This window comes from Cimex lectularius, unplaced genomic scaffold (assembly GCF_000648675.2).
Source record: "Cimex lectularius strain Harlan isolate CLEC.00 unplaced genomic scaffold, Clec_2.1 scaffold68, whole genome shotgun sequence".
Classification (NCBI taxonomy): domain Eukaryota; kingdom Metazoa; phylum Arthropoda; class Insecta; order Hemiptera; family Cimicidae; genus Cimex; species Cimex lectularius.
Window position 1 is genome coordinate 896795 of NW_019392732.1, and position 26000 is coordinate 922794.

Consider the following 26000-nt stretch of genomic DNA (forward strand, 5'->3'; position numbering starts at 1 on the left):
AGAGAAGAATTTAATTCATTCACTAAGACGTGGCATTTTAAAAACGTGGTAGATTGGTAATAAATGATATAAATTAATCCACTCGTTAAGTTATAAGTTTTCAAGCGGGATAGCCTTGTGGGTCTCCTGCTGACAGATTATGTTAAATAAATTAAAGATCGGCCCACATTTGCTCATTTGGAAAGTTAGTGTCCGAGTGGATCTAAGTCACGATAACTCAAGTGGTAGAGTAGCGGCGTATCAAGCCGAAGGTCTTGGGTTCGAATCCCGCTCGTGCCATTGACTTTTTATCTCAACTAAAAACCTTAATTTATTATTAGTGTCAAAGTTGATTGTTGCAATGAACTTAAGACAATATCTTGTAGTTCTATAATATTTCCAATTTTCATGATTAAAGTTTTTTATGTTATTTTTGTACTTGGTCCTTGTTTTTGTGATCGGATTAGACGTTAAGTTCAGTTAAACAATCGAACAGCGTAGAAGTGCTCAGGGAGACACTTACAGAGGGCTAGGGGCAAATCCAAGATGGGCTTGAGTGTTTCAATTAAGCTGAGCCGTATTTTCGATGCATGCAGCTTTTCCTAATTCATGCCCATTGATCGGCTGAGAAGCGTTGCGGCCCCGGGGGCGGAAGGGGGCGGCGGTACTCCAACTTATTTACAATCATACATTATTCAGTCCACTTGAAAACAACATAAACCCCATTTCAGGGACAGGGCAGAAGCGATGTTCACTCTTAATAAGACATCTTTATATCTCTACTTATTGCCAATACAAAATTCAACGTCCCTAGGTGAAAAAAGAAATATTCTTTATAACTGCAGAACGTCTACTAAGTTGAATTTTTTTTCATCAAGTACTCTTACCCCTCTGGAAAGGTGTTAAGATGGCGTAAATAATAAAGTACTTACAACTTCGACTAAAGAATTTCGGTTGTACATACCTGAAATCAGACAAAAGAAGCTCTTATTAAACACAGAACTTACAGATTTGTAAAAAATAATACAAACAAAACTTAATATTTAACGAATTGTACTAAGCAGCCAAGTTTATTGAACAAATTATTTTAAAAGCAAAATAAAAGGAAATGTTAAAAACTGTGGACAATTGAAAATTTGGCTGAATAAAAATCTATGTTGCAATATTTAACATTCATGAGACTCGAAGAACTTTGCAATTTCTATCCATTATGGCAACAATTCATCTTCAATATCAACAAATAAATAACTTATTGCTTGAATTAAACATTATTAGAAGAAAGTATTATTAAAAACACTCATTAAATAAATATGTTTAAATTAATTCATAATTACTTAATGCTCATAATTGACCATATTAATTATTCCAATTAATTATTCTTTTATCTAAGGTTTTTGGTTGAGATGAAAAATTAGTGTCACGAGCGGGATTCGAACCCTCTTTGAAAATATGGCAAAAAGGAGGGAAAATTCGAAAGGTTGCAGGTTGAGATGGAGAGTTGGTGTCCGAGGGGAGGGAACACACGATAGCTCAAGAGCAGTATTTAGCTGAAAGTCGTGGGTTCGAATCCCCCTCCTGACACTAATTTTTCATCTCAACGAAATATAAAAGAATAATTAATTGGAATGTTTAAATTGTTTGTTATCTTTAAAAAATATCAAGGTAGTGTTTTTTTATATACGAGTGTATTTGCTTCTCACTCACTGGATCATTTTTAACGAATTGTAGGTCTAGTATTTTTTTTCTGTGATTGGGATAAGCCGATGGATTTCACAAAATTCATTAGGATCCCTTTTGGTTTTTCTATTTGTTGTACGAACTGTGAATATTTGCCAAAAATTAGAATATATTTGGAGCTGACCATTGAGACTACCCATACATCCAAATATTTTTGATTAAATACCAATTTCAAATATTGCTGATTAATGAAATGATATACACGTCGTTTTTTAATTTGTGCAACATTTCGGTAGCAAGGAAATAATTTGTGTTTTGACTTGTGGTTCAGACAGAACCCTTACTGAAGATGGCATAATGATCAGTCGCGGATGAATGCATTCTGGTACCGGCGAGAATAGTCGACCCAAAATATCTGTCGGCCAGTTCAAGATATTTCGCGATTTTTTAGCGCGATTGTTGGTTCATGGGCATACCTAACTAGTATTTAGCCTGGCTAGCAATGTTAAATTGTGAGATTTCTTCCTGTGGTTTGTCCGACGATAAACCTATTGTGTGATATTATCATCCAATAGGAAGAACACCGCAGGAAGAAATTTCACAATTAATCATACCCAGCTAGGCTAAGTTCCCAACAAGGTATGTACCTGAAATAACAAAAATCAGCGAGGTTAAGGAGAATTGTGGGTTACTGCCGAGCAATAAGTTTATCATCAAGCAGGCCATAGAAAGAAATCCCACAATATTTCTCGATTATTTTTCATTCTTTAGCCATGAATAATAGCACTATTATTAAAATGATAGCCAACTATGTGGAATAAGTGATTTCCCGCAGTTTTTGAGATTTGAAAAATTATTAAATAAGATAATTTAGTTGAAATGGCAGGTCGTAATTTCCTCAGCCGTGTTAACCCGGCATATGTCGGGGCGTTGGACGATTCCCAAAGCCCTTCTTCCACTTTATAGTGTTTCTTGTTTAGTTTTACGCGGCTTTTAAAACTTAACGATCCGGCGATACAAAATTACATTTCCGAGGCCTTCTCGTCGTTAAGCGACTCAAAGATATTCGAGGAAGTCTTAGCTAATACAATTTCCTCAGGTCTGTAACATCGGCCTCAAACGCCTGAGCATTTAATCCCCCTACCGGGGTATTTTCGATCATCTCGAAGCCCCATTATTCAGAGGAAAAGAGAACTGTTCTGACATTTATATCGTGCTGTACAAAGGATATTATCCGGGCGGAGGGCCGAGGGACTCGGAAGGGAAGAATTACCGAAACGATGTCATCCGTTCAAGAATATTTCGAGATTGCTGTAGAATTAATAGTAGAGGGATGGCCCAGGAATTCGAGAGGCGCAGGTATTCGAAAGGGAACTCTTATTACGTTGTATTTCTCGATTGTCTACGTCGGTTTCCAGCTCTCCCCTCTAGGGCTGTTTGGGAAAGAGAAACGAGGGGCCGGGGGTGGCATTTACAGCCGGTATTACATATCCCGGGGGCGGCCTGGAACGGGAGGGAGGAACAGAGCTGAAGGCCTGGAATAAAATCTGATAGCCGAGGAGACGAGAGGGTGTTATGTTTGCCAGCAACGGTGGCGGGGGAGTGATTTGTCCAAATACCACGTTTGGCGGTATCTCGCCTAAATGAAACTATTTTACTCCGGGTGAAATCCAGGCAATTAAACCTGAAACAACCCCCAAAAAATAAAATATATTCAAGGCGAACGTAAATTCAATGTCATCCCGTCTGTTTGATCATGCAAACGATGAAGGTTTGTTACACTAATTGAAGTTCTACGGTCCACACCAGGAGCTTTACAACCTTACATTTTACTTTCACTAATTTCGTGGTCCGCTTGACCAATTACTACAATTGAGGTTTTTAGTTGAGATAAAAAAGTTGTGGTTGAGATGGGAGGTTGGTGTCCGAGTTGATCGAGGTCACGATAGCTCAAGTGGTAGAGCAGCGGCGTATCAAGCCGAAGATCGTGGTTTCGAATCCCACTCGTGCCATTGACTTTTTTATCTCAACTAAAAACCTTTATTAATTGTAATATAGTAATTGGTCAAGCGGACCAGGAAATTAGTGAATTTAATGATTTAAAATGAAGTATACTTCACTAATGCCCTCCGTGGCCATTTCAATTGTCGTCGAGAATCCAATCCGATTACACGACATTTGAAAAATGGCAAAATGGAGGGAAAGTTCAAAAGGTGCGGTTGGTGTCCGAGTGGATCGAGGTCACGAAAGCTCAAGTGGTAGAGCTGCGGCGTATCAAGCCTACGATCGTGGGTTCGAATCCCGCTCGTGCCATTGACTTTTTTATCTCAATTAAAAACCTCAATTAATTGTCTTACATTTTACGTTGTTCCATAACGATAATGCTTAGAATGAAACCTAACCTCGGATTTTAAAAACCCTCGCTTACCACTTTACATATTATATTTATTAATTTACATATCACCTTCAAATTTGATTCCAATATTAAAAGTTAAAAAACAAAATTTTAGTGACTTTTGCTTGTACTTCAACTGGTTTGGCAGTTTTTGAACTATTCTGAACGTTTATTGTCAAAAAGTGATAAATCTGGGTTTTGGTCTATCCTCGCTGGTTTAGAGTGTGTTGAATGAGAAGTGATAACTTGCGATGATGGTGAATCCAGAAAGTCGTGTGAATAGACATAGAACAGACCCGCACATGCCTGTGTAGGCAACAAGGGAATATGATGGCAAAAGTTTAAAAGACCAAACCAATTAGAATAAAATAGACAAGGAGCATCCCTAGTTATTAACCTAATTATATTGACTATTTATATACAGACCACGTTACATACAAGCGACAAAACTTGCACCAAGCAATAAACCAAGACAACTCAAGAGGGAGCAGGCAGACTACCGTTTATGGCTAAATGACTAAAAGCGTCAGGCAGACATATAAGATTTAAGGACCAGTATGATGGGAGAGTATTAGTCAACCACATTCATAGACGGTAAATAAGTGGCAATCGCGAGATACAACAGGCGGACATCCACAGCCAAAAAACATACGTACTAAATAGCAAGGCTAGGCAATTTTCACAAACAATAGGGGTATTCACGATGTTTGTAAAATGTTAACTCTAATAGAGAAATGTCCAGTAAGATCGTGAATGCCCCCTTCTTTTCTCAGCATGTTAAACGTTAATTTTTCCTCTTTGCAACGCGTGTTGATTGATAGAACCAAAAATAAAAACAGTCCTTGACGACTTGTTGTTTGTTTTGGTTTTGTTTTGTATTAAATTGTAACATGCCATGTGCCGACATACCTAACCTGTATCCTCACGTCTAAGAGTCTAATTTATACTACTTTATTATCTACTTTATAGGAGAGGGAATGTATGAATTATAAATGAGTGTGTAAGGACAGGACAGAAATTAACAAAAGAAATGTATAGGAGTAATTTAATTAATGCGTATTTAAGAATAAAAATACGTGTAAACAAAAAAACAGCTGTTAAATTCATGGCTGCCATGTTGGTTACCTACGCCCTAACACCTTTTCGACCTAACCTAACATTGGCCCCGTTAACTAGCCGATTATAGCAAGTCTACGTCATCGTTTTTCTCGATCTAACAGATCCTAACAGAGTTAACAGGGTTAACACAAAAATCGTGAACATTTGACGATTTATAACTATTGTTCTTTACAAATTATCAACAATGACTACAAATGGTGTACTTAAGTATACTTAATCATCAGTTAAAAATGGTTCATTGTTCATCACAATTCACTCGAACAACAGATTTTTTCATAGGTCAATTAAGAACTGCCATTCAGGTAAAGAAACAAGGAGAGGGAGTGCGTTTTCTAAATGGGAATTGTGCATCGCCAGCGTCAGGACGTGATTGGCAGGCAAAGTCTATTCGCCGTTGGTACAAAAGGGAAATTCAAATCCACCCTCCTTTGTCCCTGAGGCATTGTCGGGGTTTACAACGCTTCCTCGGAAGGAACGGGACCTGAATAAGGGGGATAGGGGCGCACCTGCTGATAAGATTTGGCTAACGTGTGATAACACCGAAGGCGTTAGAGATGCACGGGAGTACATCGACTGATTTCCAACCGGATCAACTGATTTTTGTTAAAACCCCAAGAAATAAAGAAAATGTTAATTTAGTTATATTTTTGTATCTAAGCTTTTGGTGGGTTTTTCATCTCAACCAAGATCCTTAGATAAAAAGTATAATTAATCAATCAACAATGTCTACTAAATACAATTTTAGCATAAAGTCAAATTTTTCTATGAAGGTCAGGTACAAGGTCTTACATTTTTTCAAATAAAACTGGTAGATAAAATAAATTCATTTGAACAGACATGAAAAATTTATTTAGAAATCGTGAGATGCGGTCTGGTGTGATGTAGGTTTCAGAAAAACATTTTCTTTATCGTGCCAACGTTTCGATCTTTATTTATTTAGAAATCGTGAGATGCGGTCTGGTGTGATGTAGGTTTCAGAAAAACATTTTCTTTATCGTGCCAACGTTTCGATCTTTATTGAGATCATCTTCAGGGCTCAAAGTGTTTGTCTTCTGTGTAATTGTGCCTTGCGGGTCGTGTCGAGAGTGCCCACCACAAATTTAGACATGAAAAATGTGGTTTCATCATAAATGATAAAAAAGTTCCTTCGTAATAAACTAATAAATAATAATAAATAAGTAAAAATTTTGGCAAATGTGACAAAAATTCTGTATAGGTTCCATTTCGACTTTTTTAAAGTTATACAGGCAGATTGATGAGATTATTGTTTGTAGGCAGAATTAAATAATATTAAATTATATTCAATCCGTTAGGATTTCGTGGTCCGATTAACCAAATAACTTCTTTCAATTAATTAATCTTAATTTAAGGTATTGGTTGAAATAAAAAAAGCTTGTGTCACGAGCGAGATTCGAACCCACGACCTTCGGCTAAATACGCCGCTGCTCTACCACGCGAGCAATCGTGAATTCGATCGTAAATGACAAAAAGACGGGAAAATTCGACAGTGTATTTAGCCGAAGGTCATGGGTTCGAATCCCGCTCGTGAAACGAGCTTTTTTATTTCAACCAATACCTTACATAAAGGTTAATTAATTTAACTTAAATTATATTATTGTTATATTAACCTTTTTCTTTCTATACTATCTATGTCACTTTGTTAATTTATCGTAAAAAACAATCTTTTATTTTATGTTTTTGTGATATGTCTTTTGTACTGCTACGTTTGGAGGATCTACGGCCTTTGAGAGACCATGTAGAAAATCCAATTCGGTAATCTCTCCAGCAGTCTGATAGACAATAGATCAATCTCGATAGGTTTGCGTCCAACCGGGCCCTATTCGAAGATAATCGAACTAAATAATAAACTTTCCCCTCCACCCCTCTTTGGCCTTTGAATTAATCCGGAAATAGCGGAGAAAAATATAAACAACGGAATCGCATCTTGAGTCTCCGTGGGGAGGAAAATGGGGATCAACCTCCCATCCAATCCATTAAAACAGGTAAAAGAGACATTTCTCCCCCTTAAGAGGATTATCTATTTTCACGTTAAAAAATACAAAATTTTAACAACTGCCGATACTAGAGAATACAGTCTGACAGAAGACCCAGAGTGATCCTTGAAAGAATTCAAATATAAGAGGTACCCATTGATCCAATTGTATACTTTGTAATAGCTTATTTTTAATTAATATAAAAAATATGAATTTTATGTCATCATAAATATGATAAATGATATTAGTGTGTATCAAATAAGTTTACTTTCAACTCATTTTTGTAAGCCTTTAAAGCAAAACACTTCGAAATTTCATTATTACATAAGTAGAATATTAAAAATATTAACTAGTTTCAACCGGCGTCGAATTATAACCGGTATGACAGTATGCTATCGTTATACGACGGCAGTGTGTCGTGAAAGGTCATGCAACATCCGCCCATCTAATGGAATACGATACGACCAATTCCCGAAATTGCCCGCTAGGTGAATAAAGATTTAATTGGGCCACTGCTTCGTCGGTGATGCTCACTTTGGTACTGTCAAATAAACATCGATCTATTGTTGGGATGAAGGGAGGGGACATGCTTATCAAAATGTAGAAGGATGTTTCGAAATGGATTTTGGGTAATTAACTGTCGGTCTATTCATGAAACAAATTTGTTTTTTTTTTATTATCTACGGTTTACTGCATTTTAACACAACATATTGTAACTGTAATCAATGATTGCACATTATATACCTGGGTCGTTGTAGTGTACAAAGTACTTTGTGTGAGTGTGTGCGTGTTTTTATTTCACCACCTTTCTGTCGCTTTGTAATTTGCTACTAACTTTCTACATCTCTGGCCTGCAATATCTATATAGATGGATTTTTGCTTGTTGTTTGTTTACATCTGTTATGCAACTGTCAGCATTCTACTTATTTTTCCTTTCGTCAGTCTCTATGTTTGTTAGTCTTATTTTTCTTACTTCTTGTGTAAATCTGTTCCAAATCTCACAATCTCAACGTCCCTCTCCCTCCTACTTCTAACTCTCTCGTGTCCTATTAGTCTCTCTGTTTTCCTTTTTATTCATGCCTCAGTTGGTTCGTTTCTCTTTAACGTCTGTCTCTCTTTATTTCCCCTTCCCTTGGCTCTCACTCACTCACTCACTCTCTCTTTTTCTCTCTCTCTCTCTCTTTTTCTGTTTCCCCCACATACAGTAAACCCTGTGTATGGGGCGTTTGTTAATCCCACATGCTCACTTAATCGATTGCGTTGTTTTTACAAATCTCATATACAAATTTAGAAAAAATTAAATAAATGGGATAATTTTTTTTTACTTTAATAACATATCAACCTAAAATATATTAATTTGGATAAATGAAAGATAACTGAAACATGCTAGTAAACCGAAAATAATAATGAAAAAAGGAGCGATAAAATAATAATAAGATTAATAAAAGAAAGATTTGGGAAATGTTACGAATAAAACAGACAAATTATTGATAAGCTTTTTGAAATTATGCTGTGGATAAATTTAGTAAAATATTTGACATGCTTTGGAGACATGAATTGCTGTTTGTACTGGCCAGGCAGAATTCTCTTTCTATTATTACTACCTCTCCCTCATTCCCTCTCTCTCTCTCTCTCTCTCTCTCTCTCACTCTCTCTCTCTTTCTATCTCTCCCTCTCTTTCTTTATCTCTCTCTTTCTCTTTCTATCTTTCCCTCTCTATCTTTATCTCTCTGGTTCTCTTTCTATCTCTCTCTTTCTCTCTCTCTTTCTATCTGTCTCGCTTTCTCCACTCTCTTTGTCTCTCTCTCTGTCTGTCTGTCTGTCTGTCTGTCTCTCTTTCTATCTCTCTCTCCCCTCCCTTTCTCTTTCAATATCTCCCTCCTCTCTCTTTATCACTTTCTCCTCTCTCTTTCTCTCTCTCTCTCTCTCTCTCCTTCACTCATTCTCTCTATCTATCTATCTCTCCTCTCTCTTTATCTCTCTATCTATCTATCTATCTCTCCTCTCTCTTTATCTCTCTCTATCTCTCTCTCTCGCTCGCGTGAAGTGCTAAGATATAAAATAAAAATGCTAAGATATTTTTTTAAATGTTCAAATTTTACTGTTCCTATAAGAATTCGTCACACTTTATGATTATCATTCTATCCGGTGGTACAACGATGGAGTTCGCCAAGATGGAGAACAGCGTACAAAACAAACTTCAAGTTTCAAATAACACGGCCATTTTGACAGAGCGTTATAAGCATGCAAATGCTGGATTGTGAATATAAAATAAAATCGTAAAAACGGTAGTATAAACAATATTTTCACAAAGCATTCTTGCAATATGTTGATCAGATTTTTTTTAACAATAAAAATAAATAAAGACGGCGGGATATTTATTTTTCGCCTAAAACAGTTTTACAGCCGGATTTTAATATTTTTTGAGAACGCTGGGATCACATCCTTCTTTTTCCTCCCTCTTTGGAATGTTTCATCCCCTCGTATTTAAAATTAAAAGGTTTTTAATTTAAAAAATTGGTATTTTTTCCATTCGCGAGATCCAAGCCGGGAATTAATACCCCGGCGGTGTCCGCTCCTCGCGAAATTATTGCCAGGATTGCGCGGAAACAGGGATGTGCGGGAGACTAGATAATTCCATTTACTGGAATGGATGTTAGCCCCTAATCTGATATCAATTTCAAACTTCATCGCGATAAAACCGTCGGAACGCTTCTGGACCCTGAATCCGTCATTCTTCGATTTATCATTCTATTAACAATTCCTCCATTGCTTTCGTTTCATCAACATAATTCAAATTAAATTTAACTCATCAACATAATTTTCCGTTAAAACAAACCCCTTCACCGTTAGCTTTCAATGGACTTTTGACGTAATCGATCCGTGTCAGAAGGACCACTTTCGAGTTGAAAGAGCAATAACATCGATAAATCAGATTCAAAGGAAACGGTCTTCCTTCATTTTGGCACCGGCATAGAGAATACAAATCTTTGTTTATTTTAAAATGGGTGGAACAGAACAAAAAGAAAACCCCTTAGAAAGAAATTTAATCAGACGAACTAATTATTACAGTGTTTCTATAAAGGACTACCTGAAAAAAATCATACCAACCAGTTTCCTATTATAATTGGCTAAGAGAATTAGTTTGTTGAAAACGTCACATGATAAAATATTCCGCTACGAATCTGTTCATAAAAAACATTCAGAAACACACAAGAATATTTTATAAAAATTGTTGTTACTATTTACAAATCTTTAGTTTGGCCGTTTTCTATCAGTTTAATCTGCATTGCCTTGCTGTTTTGTGTGTGATTTATCACTCTGTCGGATCCCTTTTATAAAATAAAATATAAATTTCACACAAACCGATCAGTGAACATAGTAAGTAGCCAAAACATGCCTGACAGTACAAAACAGCATGAGTTAGACCCGTGAACCACACGGCTGACTCGATGGGGGAATCTCAAAATCATTATTTTTGCTAGTTATTTGGCGAAATGAATTTATTTTTTGCTGTACAACAACTAAAAGTCACGCCCAAAAAATTACTGCTGAATTTATAGAGTTTTGAATTATATATGCTTTCGGAGTAAATTTTCTTTAAAAATATACAGACTTTCCTTTCATTTAATTTGGCCAAGTTAAAAACATGTTTTCTATTCAATTGGTGTTGAGCCAGAGGAGCCAGAAAATGTGGCTGAATTTGTGAATAAGTTTTTTTCACTTTACCCTCAGGTTTTATTTATTTTTTAATAAGTTGGAAAACAATAGATAAAACAATGTTTTGTCCCTAAATTTTGAATTACCACCAAAAGCACATTCGGGCTAATTGGCTAATCAAAAATTAAAGTAAAATATCAGTATATTGTGATTTGATCCAGAAACACGAGATATTTGGTTGAAAGAAATTTATTTGTCAGTATTTATCATAGTGGTCATAAAATCAAATTAATTTATACAGTTCAGTATATCATCTTTGCTCAATATTTGGTCAAGATAAAATTGAAATCCTATTTGTTTGTATGTCAATATTTACAAGTCTAGCGGAATGATAAACCTGTTGGAATCAGTAAAAGTTTGTTTATCACCCAATGATAACCGAAGAGTGGGGAACGTTTAGTTTATAGTTCACACAAAGATGTTTTTTAATATGTTCTTGCAAATAAGAGACATTTTAGAAGATGGTGAAACAGTTTTAAAGAGGAAATCGCTGGATAAAAACATAATATTCTTCCTTATCAGCTCAGAAATCAAAATTGTTTAATGCATGGGCAAAGATTAATATGAACACATGAAAATCTGCTCGTTCAACATTTATTCTTTTAAGAAAACCACATTCAGATTAATAAACTATACCAAGAACAAATAAGATGACTTAACTGGGTTTTAAAGATATGAAAGTTGAGATGTTTTGAAGGAAGAAATAACCGCTTCTGAATATTTATAGTTTCGATGCAAAAACATACATTTAATTTGAGTCAACCGAGTTAAGTTCGTAAAGAGAATTACATATTTGCACACAATTTAGTCAATATAATCTTGAAACCTTGTTTGTTTGCATGTTAAATTTATACAAGTCAAGCGGGAGATTACGTTCAAATCTGGAATAGTTTATTTATCACCTGTAGCCAGGAACACACTTACCCGATGCTACGCCATGCGACGCTACCCGACGCAAAACCAAAGTCCATTATTCCATAAGATTGTATTACCCCCGTGCATCTCTGGTTGATGCTATGCTATGCTACCCTACTCTACGCTCTGCGATCCCACTGTCCAGATTTTCGTCGGGTCGCATCTAGTACAGTCGAAGACAAAAGAACCGGACATTCATATTTTTATTCAAACTACAAGTATTATTGTCGTTATATTAATTACAACATACTTATTTTAATATAAACCAAATTAATTGTGATTAAAAATTAATTAGTTTTTATTTAAAAAATTAATTTTAATGGTTTGGTAGAAAATTAATCAAAACACCGGAATACGATTTTTTGATATAATGAATTTAACTAACAATTTATTGTACTCGCTTCGGCGGTACATATACTAAAATTGGAACAATTTATTACACGGTTTTGCTCATAAAATTTAATTAACAATTTATTTCATAGTTTTGCTCGTAAAATTACACCATTTTCTAATGTCGGGTAGCATCAGAACAGGACACTCATATTTTTTGTAGTTTATTTCAAACTACGTACATGTAATTTTGTCGTTTTATTAATTACAACATGTTATTTTAATGTAAAGCAAATTAAACGAGATAAAAAATGTTTAAGTTTTTATAAACATTGTTTAATTATGATGGTTAGGAGTAACTTTAAACAAACAATTTATTAGATGGCTGTGCTCATAAAATTTAACTAACAATTTATTACAAGGTTTTGTTCAAAATAGTGCATTAAGAACAAAAGATGCGTTGCGATTGTGATAGTGATTATAGTGATAAACGCTGTGGACTGTACGCGACGTGTGCTTGCGTCGGATAGATGTGCACACCACACCAAAACGTGGCAAGGCGCCGGGTAGCGTCGCATGGCGTAGCATCGGGTGTGTTCCCGGCTTAAAGATGCTCCTACCAAATTAATCAGCAGGCTTTAAAATGTGATTTTTTTAGGTTACATCTTTAAATGAAGAATGTTTACTTGGTATGTCTTTTATTCAAAATTAGGAACCCCTGGAAATTGGCCTAAATCTGTGAATGAAAGCCAAATTTCATCAGGTTTCATATTTTTTTACTTCTTCGGAACAAATTGCTATGAGAATTTGCCCAGGAAAATCCTATCGATAAATGGAAAATTATTTAAAAAAATTCAGACTAAGATCGTACCCAAAACCAGAAGGAATATATGATAATTGTTGTTTTAATTTACAATAATAAGATGTTTTGACAAAAGAAACGATGATTTTTAAATGCAGTGTAAATTTGACCATGTAAAAAACCAAGAGATATCAAGGCCGACATTTTCGTCAGCATCTACGCTTAATTCAAGTCATGAATGTTAATTACATTTGTTAATATTTGTTCATGTTAAGGTTTTAATACTATTTGTTTTGTTATCAATAAATTCAAGACTAGCCTAAAAATGAATGTACTTAAAATAGTGTATTTTAAATATTTGGAAAACATGACTTTGAGAAAAATTATTTTCTATTCGAAATTAATCAAGTTTCTTGTTTTCAATTTTCCCTTGAATATTTTTATTGGGTTCTACCAAGTAAAATACATTTATAGCCAACTCCAGCAGTTTTCAATTAACCATAAAAAACCACCGTAATTTTGCCTGACTCTGTGAATTATCCACCTTCACATATCGCGAAAACATATACTTTTAACGCGTCGTTACAAAATTATATTAACCTTTGACAAGAAAAATTTGATCAAGTATAAATTACTTAAACAAAAACGTAACAATGGATTTAATGGAATAAACAAATATTGAAAAAGATTGTTATACTGAATATTTTAATGTACAAAAGTGGAAAAGTTATAATTAAAATACACGATTAGTCAATATTTATTGACGTGCTGGCAAAACCTGAGTTTTTGGTGAAATAGTTTAAATTGTATAACTTTTTTTGATGTAACGATGTTACAAGTAAAAGAAGATAATCAAAATTTTATTTTTAAAATATGATTCTGTAGTTGTTTTACATAAAGAAAACGTAATTATTCTATTTTTTCCCTTTTCAACTTGAGGATTTTTTGGTCAGAAAATAGTATAGTTGTAGAGATCCGGAGGAATGGAATCCGCCTAATCCGAGCAGAAGTCCCGGAAGAGCAATAATTCCCGAGCGAGAATTGGAAATTGGTTTGGTTCGCCAGTGTTGTCGATAGCCGTTTTGGCCCCAGTTCCCGTCCCTATCTCCAAATTGATGATATATGCCCTCAGTCGAGAGGTGGCCATTAAGTCCAAAGTAATCGTTGATTGTTATCGTACATTTTTCTGATTGACTCGGACCGCCTTGTAACAAAAACTAACAAATTTTTTTAATGTAATTGAATGTGTTGTTTAACTTGGCACAAATTAGAGCAAACGTATCCAACTGAATCATCATTGCTAAAATAAAATTTCTCCGTTGGTTCATTTCAGAGATTACAGCCTAAAAGTTATACAAAATGTTTTATTTTCGCAAATCTCGTCAAACAACCTGCTAAAATATGTCTCTAGAATCTTTTGTTGAAACGTCAATTGGTAATCCATTTGGAAACCGGGACCGGGGGAAACCTTAATTCTACTTTCGTTTTCGTCCTGTCTTCGGAATATTGGCAAACCCCGGGAGGCGTTTTCCGAACATCAATCTTGTCTTGCCTTAATCCCTGTGATCTCAATAAGCACTTTCCCTACTTTTCTCTCCTGCTAGCACTTTTCCACTTCCAATCCATTTTCTTTTCTTTTCAATATATATTATTTTTTTTAAATAGAACAAATTCGGAGGAGTCTTTACGGCTAAAGGTGTAGAGAGCCTTGAAGCTTTTATACACCGAGGCGACGCAGTTATGAAAACAATCTTCATTCATTTTATCACTTTCATCATTTTTGAGAATCTATGTCATACGAGAAAAAAAGGGATTGTATATTTTACATATACCATTATTTTGGGCACCAATTTTCTTCAGAAATTGTAATACTGAAAAACTTTTTTTACAGAATATAATACAATTTGCATCATTAGGTGTAAACATTATTCCTCCGTTTATGTAAAGTATTGGTTGAGATAAAAAAAGGCAGCGTCAAGAGCGGGATTCGAACCCAGACCTTCAGCTAAATCCGCCAGTGGTCTACTACTACTTGAGCTATCGTGATTTCGATTAACTCGGACACAAACTTCCCATCTCAGCCCAACCTTTCTGATTTTCCATCCTTTTTTCCATTTTTCTCAAATGTGTACTCTATTTGATTCTCGGTGACAAATGAAATGGACACGGAGATCTTTAGTGAAGATATACTTCTTTTTACTTATTAAGTCCATTATATTTCGTGGTCCGATTGACCAAATCTTTTATCTTTTAAACAACTTCTTTCAATAATTAAACTTTATGTAAGTTATTGGTTGAAATAAAAAAGTCAGTGTCACGAGCGGGTTTCGAACCCACGACCTTCGGCTAAATCCGCCGCTGCTCTACCACTTGAGCTACCGTGACTTCAATCCACTAGGACACTAACTTCCTATCTCAACCCAAACTTAACTTCCTTAATCACTTTTTTCAATAATTAATCTTTATGAACGGAATTGATTGAAATAAAAATTGAGTTTACACGTGTACAAATCCTGACAATCGCAAATTCAACCTATTTCAATGACAATTGGTCAAGCGGACCTCGAAAGTAGTGAATTAATGATTTAAAAATGAAGTACACTTCACAACGGCTCTCCGTCGTTATTTCAATTGTCGTCGAGAATCCAAACCGAATACACGACATTTGAAAAATGGCAAAAGGAGAGAAAACTCATAAGGTGGGGTTGAGATGGGGAGTTAGTGTCAGAGTGGATCGAGGTCACGATAGCTCAGGTGGTAGAGCAGCGGCGTATGTGGCCGAAGGTCGTGTGTTCGAATCCCTCTAGTGCCATAAATTTTTTTTCATCTCAACTAAAAACCTTAATGTTAACCTTAAGCGGACCACGAAAGTAGTGAATTAACTATTTCAGTGAGTTTGATTAAAAAGTGTGGAAAAGCATAAAATCGATTTCTAGGGCCTATACGTGATTTTCTGAACGTGGGAAGTTTAGTAATCGTAGGTACATAACTTCTTGTGTAATCTAGGCTAATAGAATAATGTGTACGAAATAAATTGCTCGGGAAATAAATATATAAAATACTACAAGTAGTATGAAATAAATTTCCCATTCCAATTGTTACCTAATTTCTTCCTGGGGAAACATTTTATGAGATATTTGTATTCAGCGAAATTCCTTGATTCAATATTATTAATTATCCTTGAAAGAATTGATTATATAATTTGATAAGTTTTCAGTAAGTGGTTTTCAATATAATATAAATTACATACAGTTGTTTTTTTAATTTGTATTATATTTCGTACACTTTGATATTTTGCGGAAAAAATCACTCTCGCATAATTATACACGCGCAAAATGACATTCATTAAATGAACATTTCAATTATCAATTTATAAAATGTTAACAGCAGTAAATGTATAAATAATCCTCTTAAAAACCCAATAGAAAAAAATGAAAGTAACTCACTGATATAAGCCAATCCTTATAATTTTATAATTCTTCTGAGGTTTTAAGACGTCGGATAAATAGTACAAAATAGGTATATAGGGTAAGGATGGTAATTGTAGACTATACAACACTTAATTTATGTTCAGCAATGTAGCTAAAAGCTTTCACCTTGGAGATTAGTTTAATGCTTCCCTCAATTACAAATATATAGTTTTACCTGCATGCTGAACAGGAAGACGATCTGTAATAATTACTATACGTAGATAAGGACGGAAGCGATTGTACAGATGGACATCATCTCTTAAATATTGATAAGAATGTTTATTCAGTAGCATTACGTCTGTTTCCATTCGGGTGAATTATTAATTCACAGTAATATTAATAATTTTGGAATGGGTGTATTTCCTTCCTATTCCTCGTCGTCGGGGCAGCTTGTGATTACTTAGAAAACGGTCGGGTGAGATTCGGTTCAGCGCACTCATTTATCACATTATATGGTCTGGGATCGGAGATGCGACAATGGGGGTATCTCCTGATTGTATATCGACCCGGGACACGACCCCGCCGCCCTTTCGGACTGTCAAGCGTTTGAAATTTTCAAATGCCCTGTTCGCATTACTGAAAGTGGGAGAGAAAACGTAGATAAAAAATTAAAAATTGAAAAAAAAGGAGGAGAAAATAGAAGGCGGAATGAACCAGAAAAGTATTGAAATTACTTTTCATCGAAGATTTGACGGGTTATAAGGTTTTGACGGGCACTTTTGATTGATGGTCGCCCTTTTCCGAGAGGTGGTATTTCATAATCTGACGAGATGACGGATCGCAGTTGTTCCAAATGTGAATATAACCAGGATATGATAAAACTAACAATAATAGAAAAGTTTGGAAAAAATAAGTTTCATGTAGACGTGGGAACAAAAATAATAACAATCACTCGATTAAACTATTTCAAGTATATCTTTTTTACTTGTCGGACTTTATAAATGAAAATACATTTAGTTAAAATTGAAAGTTTTTTTTTGTGCATCCGTTTTCAGATGAATATAATTTGGAAAGTTTCAAATAGCCTTGGTGTGTAGGTATAATGATTTTAGTTTCAGCAGTATTGAGAGCTAGATGTACGATTTATTTAATGAGAGAGAGGGAGAGAAAATAGAGAAGAGAGAGTGAGTGAATGAGTGAGTGACTGAGTGAGTGAGAGAGAGAGAGAGAGAGAGAGAGAGAGAGAGTAGGAGAGAGGGTGGGAGAGGAGGGAGGGAGGNTGAGAGAGAGATTGTGAGTGAGTTCACTCCTGACAATTTAATGGGGCACAGATCGACAATTCCGCAAGACCCCGCTGTCATGTTGGTTTAGCTTAACGACTGACTACGCCTTGAATTTAAAAGATTTAACTACTTTTTTTAAAGATTTCTGACACATACAATCGTATCAATTAATACTCTTTGAGACAAGGAGGTAGAGGGGGAGAGAGAGATTGTGAGTGAGTTCACCCCTGACAATTTTACGGGGCAGATCGACAATTCCGCAAGACCCCGCTGACATGTTGGTTTAGCATAACGACCACGCCGTGAAATTAAAAGATTTAACTTCTTTTTTAAAGATTTCTAACATATACAATCGTATAAATTATCACTCTTTTAGACAGGGAGGAGAGAGATAGTTAGATAGAAAGATAGAGAGAGAGAGAGAGAGTGTGAGTGAGTGAGAGAATTGTAAATATCAACCGCACATAGTTATTCATTCAGAAATGTATTATTGAAAACAACATATTTCATTTGATTTAATCGGTTGCATTTTGTAAATGGAAGTGACAGTGAGAACGGTAATGGAACGCTAACATTACTGAAAAATGGTACGAGTATTACCGCCCACGTAACTCGTTTGGATGAATGTCAATATTGGATCTATCAGGTATGACCTACCCTCGAACAAGTTTTCCTTATAAACCTTTAAAAGTGGACCATCCAAAATATTACCTATTGGGTGTTTCGTGTACATTTTTCTATTCATTCGATGTAATTATACATTACATATTATATATTCATACGTGATGCTAAATAATGCTTGAGTAAAGAAAATCTGGCTTTTTTCATTATTAAAATTCGGCAAATTCAATTTTTATAACTAATATTAGTACAATTAATTAAGGTTTTTAGTTTAGATAAAAAAGTCTATGTCACGAGCGGGATTCGAACCCACGATCTTCAGCTTGACACGCCGTTGCTCTACCACTTGAGCTATCGTGACCTCACATACCCCACTTGAGGTCACGATAGCTCAAGTGGTAGAGCAGCGGCGTATCTAGCCGTAGATCGTGGACTCGAATCCCGCTCGTGAGAGTGACTTTTTTATCTAAACTAAAAACCTTAATTAATTGTAATATATTAATTGGTCAAGCGGACCACGAAATTAGTGAAAATATTAGTGCATAATAAATTCAAATTATATATATTACCTCTTTAGTCAAAATTGATAAGCTCTTTAGCTTGTAATCTATTTTTTTCACTTAATTGTTTTAGTGGTTATTTCTACATCTATTATAATAATTGCCTGTTATTTTTATTTAGAAAAAAAAAATGAAAACTGCAAGAAAAATGACCCAAAAGAAGTGTTAACCGTCAATTAGTTCAATATTTTATACACTCGAAAAGCGACAAACAATACGACAAATTTTTTCAATCAAATCATACATTATCACTGATTATTTTTTATGTATATTGTCAACCAACGCAACCCACTTTCAGTTTGTTGAGCCGGATGAAATCTAGGTTTTTTCTTCTCGGAAGCCCTTTCACGTTAGGATTCTCTTTCAAATCCACCAAATGTATTTGGGCCAAGTCCATCCTTAAGAAGGGTTAATGGAGGTCATTTGGTTCCTCAATGATCGCCGTCCAACTGTATTGTTTTACAGGATCCACTCTTTATTCCACCTCACTGATCTTCTAAAGGGATGAATTTCCCGAAGCCATTTCTTAAATCGGTGCTTAATGCTCGCAATCTAAATATAGAGAGGGTTGAGGCGGGCCTAGTTTTGTTAACGAGAACTGAAATTTATAAAAATGTATTTGTTTATCGATTGTCATATAGGATTTTTTTATAAACGTCAACAAAACGTGATTATTTTTATTGCTATATTCAGATGTTTCATTCAAAGCTTGGCACTCGCTATCCCGGGATACACAGCCTTAACAGGAAAGACCAGGAAATCATGTTTTCTATTGCAGGCCGCATGCACGGCCTAGTCAGCATGCACAAGGAACCCAGATCATCCTAGTTCGCATGTATCCTTATCGGCATGACCCATGATACTCTGGCTGATTATGTTGTCTAATAAGTTTTGTTTTTTTAATATTGTTGCTGCCAATTTTTTCATACAGTATTTTTGAAAGAATGTTTATATCGTGTTTCTTTATTTAAAATACCTTCATTTATTAGCGGTTTCGCTGTTCTTAAGTCTATGAAGTTTCATAGTGTTCAGAAAAAATGCCTTCCATTGGTCACTATAAGAATAAATTGATTTTGTCCATTTTCGTTGGCTAGCTTGAGATGTTTTCATCAGCAAGAGAATAAATAAATGGAAGAATAAACTTTAAAGTTTATCTGAACAGAACGAATATACACCTAGAATGAGATGTTGAGAGCGATCAAATTGAAATTGTTGTTCCAATTAATAAAGTATACAGATAAAAACCGGATATTTGTGATGGAAAATTTCATTTCGAAAAGTTCTCTTCCTCTGAGTTAAAAAATTAAATAAATAAAAAGTCCCAGACAGATTTACGCCGTAGAATTCCCCAGGCGGTTTGACTTTGTACCTTTTTAATCCAGGGCCTCGACATTTTGTTTGCCCTCTAATCCGTGAGGGGACGGGGTTGAAAAAGAGGGCGAGAAAAGACATTTACATGAATTGTCAAAAGTTGAGCGGCATAAACCCCCGCCCGGCCAGGACGGGGTAATGCTCTTATTTTGTTTGCCAGGGCGACAGGAGCGTGCTCCTCTTAACAAAAGCCCCGTCGAAAATTTAACCAGGAGCCAACTCTCGGCCTACTTCCTGGTAAAACTGACAATTATCCCGTGGGATGGAAGAAGAATTGGCTTAAACCTCTCTACCCACTTTCTTAACCCTCTCTATTTTCCTACCAGATCTCCCCTTACACGGATCAAGTAATTTCTCAATTCTAGTCAGTTCCAAGTCAATACCGTTTTCCGGAGTAGGAAGAAAAAACATTGGCTCTTTTCGAAAAGTATCGTCATTTTAATATTTTATTTTTAATAATTTTACCCATGAAATTTTTATAAAAGTAAAACTGACTGTATAGACAGAGATCTCTAGAGAAACCGGTAAAAAATACAGATATAATTTCATTTACATTTTAGAAATCTTTTCCACCTCATCAGTACCCCGTCGGCCATCTTTTATCCGGCTTGACGTTTGCATCAATCATCGCTTCCATCATCAAGAACTTCACTTACAATCATCATGTTATACGCTTCCGTAGCCGCGTCAATTTACATCGTATTATATTTTCTTTTCTTAAATCTAAGCGTCTGGCCGTCCGTATTTTTTTACCATTTATTTAATTTTATTAAAAATTTTAACTTTTTATTTAACCAATCCATAGCAAATCTTCAATTTATTTTATTTGATAGTAATTTGACATCGCATTACTAATTTTATTTAATTACGCTGAATTCTATTTTTTCATGACTTTGTTTAAAACATTAATTTAATATTGAAAAACGATTAAGGACAAAGCCAATTAAAAATAAAACACTCGGTCCTTCGTTGAAGATTTGAGAAATTTTAACCATTTATAAATATTTGAAATATTAATAATGTAATTACCTTACAAATTTAGAAACAAAAATAACATTTTTAGGATACGGACTAGTTTTATTTTTCAAAATAACACTTGATCAGAAAAGTTAAAAACGTCAAGGAATAAAAAAATTTTTGGGATTTGACTTTGGGCTTCAGCTCGATAAATGAATATTTAATCAATTTAAAAAAGAATAATTAACGAAATATCCAATTAAGAAAAACTTAAAAAGCGTGGCATGCGAGTAAACTTAAACTAGCGAGAAATCACGGACCCTTAAAAGTCGGTCTCGATATTGCGATCATTAGCTTGCAGACTTTACCGTGTTTATTTATTTGTTAATCCGACGTAATATATCTAGTTTTAAACATACTGACCTGGTTTTTGGTTAAGCTTTGACCGCTGAACAAATCATTTGTTTGAGTTTATTAATAGAAATGCCGAAATAGAACCTACCTAATATTGATTACGAGCAGGTGAATTCAACCAGAATAGGTCAGCAAAGGATAAGGACCGACCGCACATTTTTTACCCGTCGGTTTACATACCCGAAACAGACCTGATTCACGACCTCGATTCATCCATTATCTACAAAACCATGGGAAGAAGAGTGGTAGAACCACCAGACACGGTTCATCTTTGGTCAAACGAGATCTGATTTTTCGATCGATACCTTTTTTCAAATGTCCAATCAAACGTGCAGTCTTTATCGGTGTAATGGGCCAATCAGAGCCTAGCTTTTTTTATTGACGATATGTCAAAATGTGACAGGTTGATGACTTTCAAGATTTCAAGATGTTGGCCGAAAATCTCTTTATGACCTAGTAAAATTACACCATCAAAAACTAAAAAACTAGTTTTAAATGACAGATTTTACGGGTTTTTTTTTCAGGATACCCTTTAAAAGTCTTTTATGAAAAATTGTTAATAAAAATAGGAGCACGTACTGCCTAGGCTGGCCTTTTTCTTTTTATGCTACCCGAGGAAAAGTACGGCTCGTTGAGTTCGGCGAGTGGAGTGGTTGAGCAATGTTGGCAAACATGGCATGTAGGTGGGAAAAAAACCAACTTACAAGTGACAATAAATTACAGTTAAAAAAACACATATGTATATGAAAAGTCCCCTTATCCTTATTTTTATATGCCGAAATTTATTCATATAAAATAATTTTTATATGGGTTATGAAAATATGTTTACTGGGTCGAATAATTTTTTTATATTAATTTTAATGGATAAATAATGTATCGTTATAAACTTTAATGTATATTCAGGGTTTTGTAAGCAGAAAAATTAACTTACGCTGTTTTATAATAATTATAACAGTTTTATAATATTGTAGTGATATAGTGGATTATAATTAAATAAAACAAGCCATGGGACAGGATTCGAACCCAGAGACGCGTAGCAAATCCGAGACAGAAGCCCTAATAAACGCAAACGGCCAACAGGTTCCGCAAATATACAGGGTGTCCCATGAAGAGATATCAAAACGTTATGAGATTATCCTACATGTCAAATTGGATTACAAAGTCCCTATATTCCTAAGTCTGATTTTTAATCGTATTCTTCTCAGGTTGTTTCAAACTTTGCCAATTTTATTCCATGAAATGTCTGTATGTCTTAAAATATTCTCCCTGTAAATTCAATACATCATGGAAAGAGAGTTGAAAACCGTATCAATTTGTTTATTATAACTCTAAGAAAAAAGTTAAGGAATGAGAAAAAGCATCAAAAAATTAATTTAATTAGAGGATGGGAACCTCTGGCGTAGTACTAAACGTATCCTGCGTCATAGCGTTGCCACAACTCCTCTCAGGAATGATGATGGAACTTGGATCGTTTCCGATAAAGAAAAGTCCAAAACATTTGTGAAACATCTCTCCGAGGTATTCAAACCTCATAACATAATGAATACCGAACACGAAAAATTTATATCAGATTCACTTGTAACTCCTATACCCCTAGATTTGCCACCTAAACCAATAACTCCAAAACAAGTATCACAAGAAATCCGACAGCTTCCTACAAAAAAATCACCTGGTCATGATTTGATAACAGCTGAAGTTCTTCAAGAACTTCCCAAACAAGCAGTCGTCTTTTTAACTTATTTAACGCAATTTTGAGGACTACACTCTTCCCCATACAATGGAAACTTTCTCACATTCAAATGATCCCAAAGCCCCATAAAAATTTAAGCTACCCATCGTCTTATCGTCCTATTAGTTTGTTACCCGTTCCTTCTAAATTATTCGAAAAATTAATTTACAAAAGAATTATCTCTATTGCTACTTCGAACAACATCTTACCAGACCATCAATTTCGCTTTCGAACCCATCATTCCACCACTCATCTACTTCACAGAGTGACTGATTTCATTACTTCGTGTCTCGAGCAGAAACTGTACGCGACTGTTGTGTTTCTAGATGTTTCTCAGGCCTTCGACAAAGTACGGCATGAGGGATTATTGTACAAATTAAAATTATTTTTACCCCAGGCCTATTATCTGATTATACAATCATGCCTTAAAGAGAGATTTTTCGCAGTAAACCAGGATACGGAGACTTCTGGGATGGAAGAAGTGCTTGCAGGTGTGCCACAAGGGTCAATACTTGCTCCGCTGTTGTACACAATTTTTACTTCTGATATGCCCAAAAATGAGAATGCCATACGCAGATGACACCGTCCTATTAACAAGCCATCTCTCTTCTACACAAGCTTCACTCATGTTACAAAATCACATATCAACAATTGAAAAATGGAGCAATCTTTGGAAAATAAAGTTTAATCCCTCAAAGTCACAACATATCACCTTTACACTCCGTCGTGAGACTTGTCCTACCATATACTTATACAATGAACCTGTTCCTCAATCCGACAAAGTTAACTATTTAGGACTTACATTTGATAGAAGACTAACTTGGAATCCACACACACGATTAAAAAAACAGACACTGAATAAACGATTTAAAATTCTTTATTACCTTCTCAACCGACAATCAAAATTACCATTAAAACCAAAACTTTCGACATACACATACTCAAACCTATTTAGATGAACGGGTGCCAAGTATATGGATAGGCGAAGTATTCCAATATTCAAAGATTACAAAGTTTTCAATCCAAAATTTTAAGACTAATTGTTTCTGCCCCTTTTTATGTAAACAATAATACACTTCACAGAGATCTTCAAATCCATCAAAGTTTTTTCATCTATCAAAACATATTACAGACGTTTTCATAGTAAATTACAAAATCACACCAACACACAAATACGATTACTCCATTCCCCACAATTACCACGTAAACGTCTGAAAAGAATATGGATAAGAGACCTCTTAAATGATTAATATCATTTCATTAATCCAGAGCGGCTGCCAATGGGTAGCTTTCTCTATAACGCCCATAATGCCAAACACAATCTGAAATCCAATCTGCTGGTTGTATATAATACATGTACAGTTGTAGACACAAATAAATGAAGTAAAAAAAAAATTGTTTAGAATGTTCTTGAAAAATCAAGCCTGACATTGTCCCTAGAAGATTTTGTGCTTTCAAACTTTTTGTTTTTAGGTATGCTCAGTTTTACATAGAAGTTTAAAAATCTTAGCGAGTAATTTTTTAAAACCGTATCTTCCTAAAAATCAAATTTTTCGTTGAAACGTTACATTATTGGCAATGACAATGTCATTGTTGAAAAGTTAAGTTAACGTATAGATAATTAGTATATGGCAAAACCTTGCTAGAAGCGTGATATCTGTTCGTATTTACAAAACCAAGAAACTCTTATGGTTTAGAGAAGAACTTTGAAGAACTTGTAAAAGTTTATCTTTTAAGGATTCTGTATTTTCTGTATTAATTCTTTTTACGTTAGTAAGGGACGCCCTGGTTATGTATGTTTATGTTTATGGTGGTATAATTTCGGTTTATAAATAGCATGCAAGTTCAATATTCCAAGTGTGTTTTCATAATCAAACACTGCAAGATTCAGATATTTTTGTAAATTTAGCAAGTCTATCATTGAATCATGGTGTGTTTATACAAAATTTCCTGGCAGGGTTATCAAAATAAACCCTTCTGACAGGAAATAAGAAAACATCCGTTTAGGGGTTTTTTTTAAACTCTAATTTAAAACTGACTTTTTTCCGTTGTCGGATGTGTACGTACATGGTCGGCCACGCCATTATATTTTTTTAAGCTCCTCTGTACTTGAAAAAAGTACGGCTCGGCGGGTTTGGGATTGGAGTGGTTGAACAGAGTAAAGGCCGGGGGAATAAAATAGAGAGGCGAGGTGAAATATGCGAGCACCTGACTTCAAGGATCAATACCAGGGTAGTTGGGGTTCCTCTTAGTCGGCCACTATCTACCTAAGCGTTTTGGTCAACAGACCCTGCCCCAGACATCCGTTCCGTTTGAAATCTATCGGCTTTTCTGGCCACAGAGAACGGCCTGCTTTGGAAGGGAAAACTCGAAAAAAAACTATATCTGCCTATTGTCAACTTGGACACAGGTTTGATATTTTTGACGTCCCCGTGTTCGGTACAACGTTATTTTTTAAGCGTGGTCAAGCGGACGACGAAATTAGTGAATTTATTGTAGTTATTTTTTAAGTTACAAGATTTTTCCGCTTTTGTGAAATTTTACATTGATGTTTTAACGATGAACTAGATTATCGACCTGCTGGATACAAGAAGTCTTTTCAGAGGATCTTCGGAAGAGGTCAAAACAGAGAAAACTTCCTTACGGTTTTCGCCGAGCTTTCGACAGTTTTGTACCGTCATCTTCAGGGCTTTAAAACGTTAATAGGAAATTAAACAACATGGT

General features: G+C 35.1%; 1 protein-coding gene and 1 non-coding gene across 25 annotated transcripts in view; both read right to left on the reverse strand.

Annotated features, from left to right (window-relative positions):
- Nucleotides 1-26000, reverse strand: part of LOC106661379 (RNA-binding protein Musashi homolog Rbp6) — an 892072-nt gene that overhangs the window by 108620 nt on the left and 757452 nt on the right. The gene's annotated exons all lie outside the window — the stretch shown is intronic.
- Nucleotides 18534-18606, reverse strand: Trnad-guc. The gene has a single exon. It is a non-coding gene; the product is annotated as a tRNA-Asp (tRNA).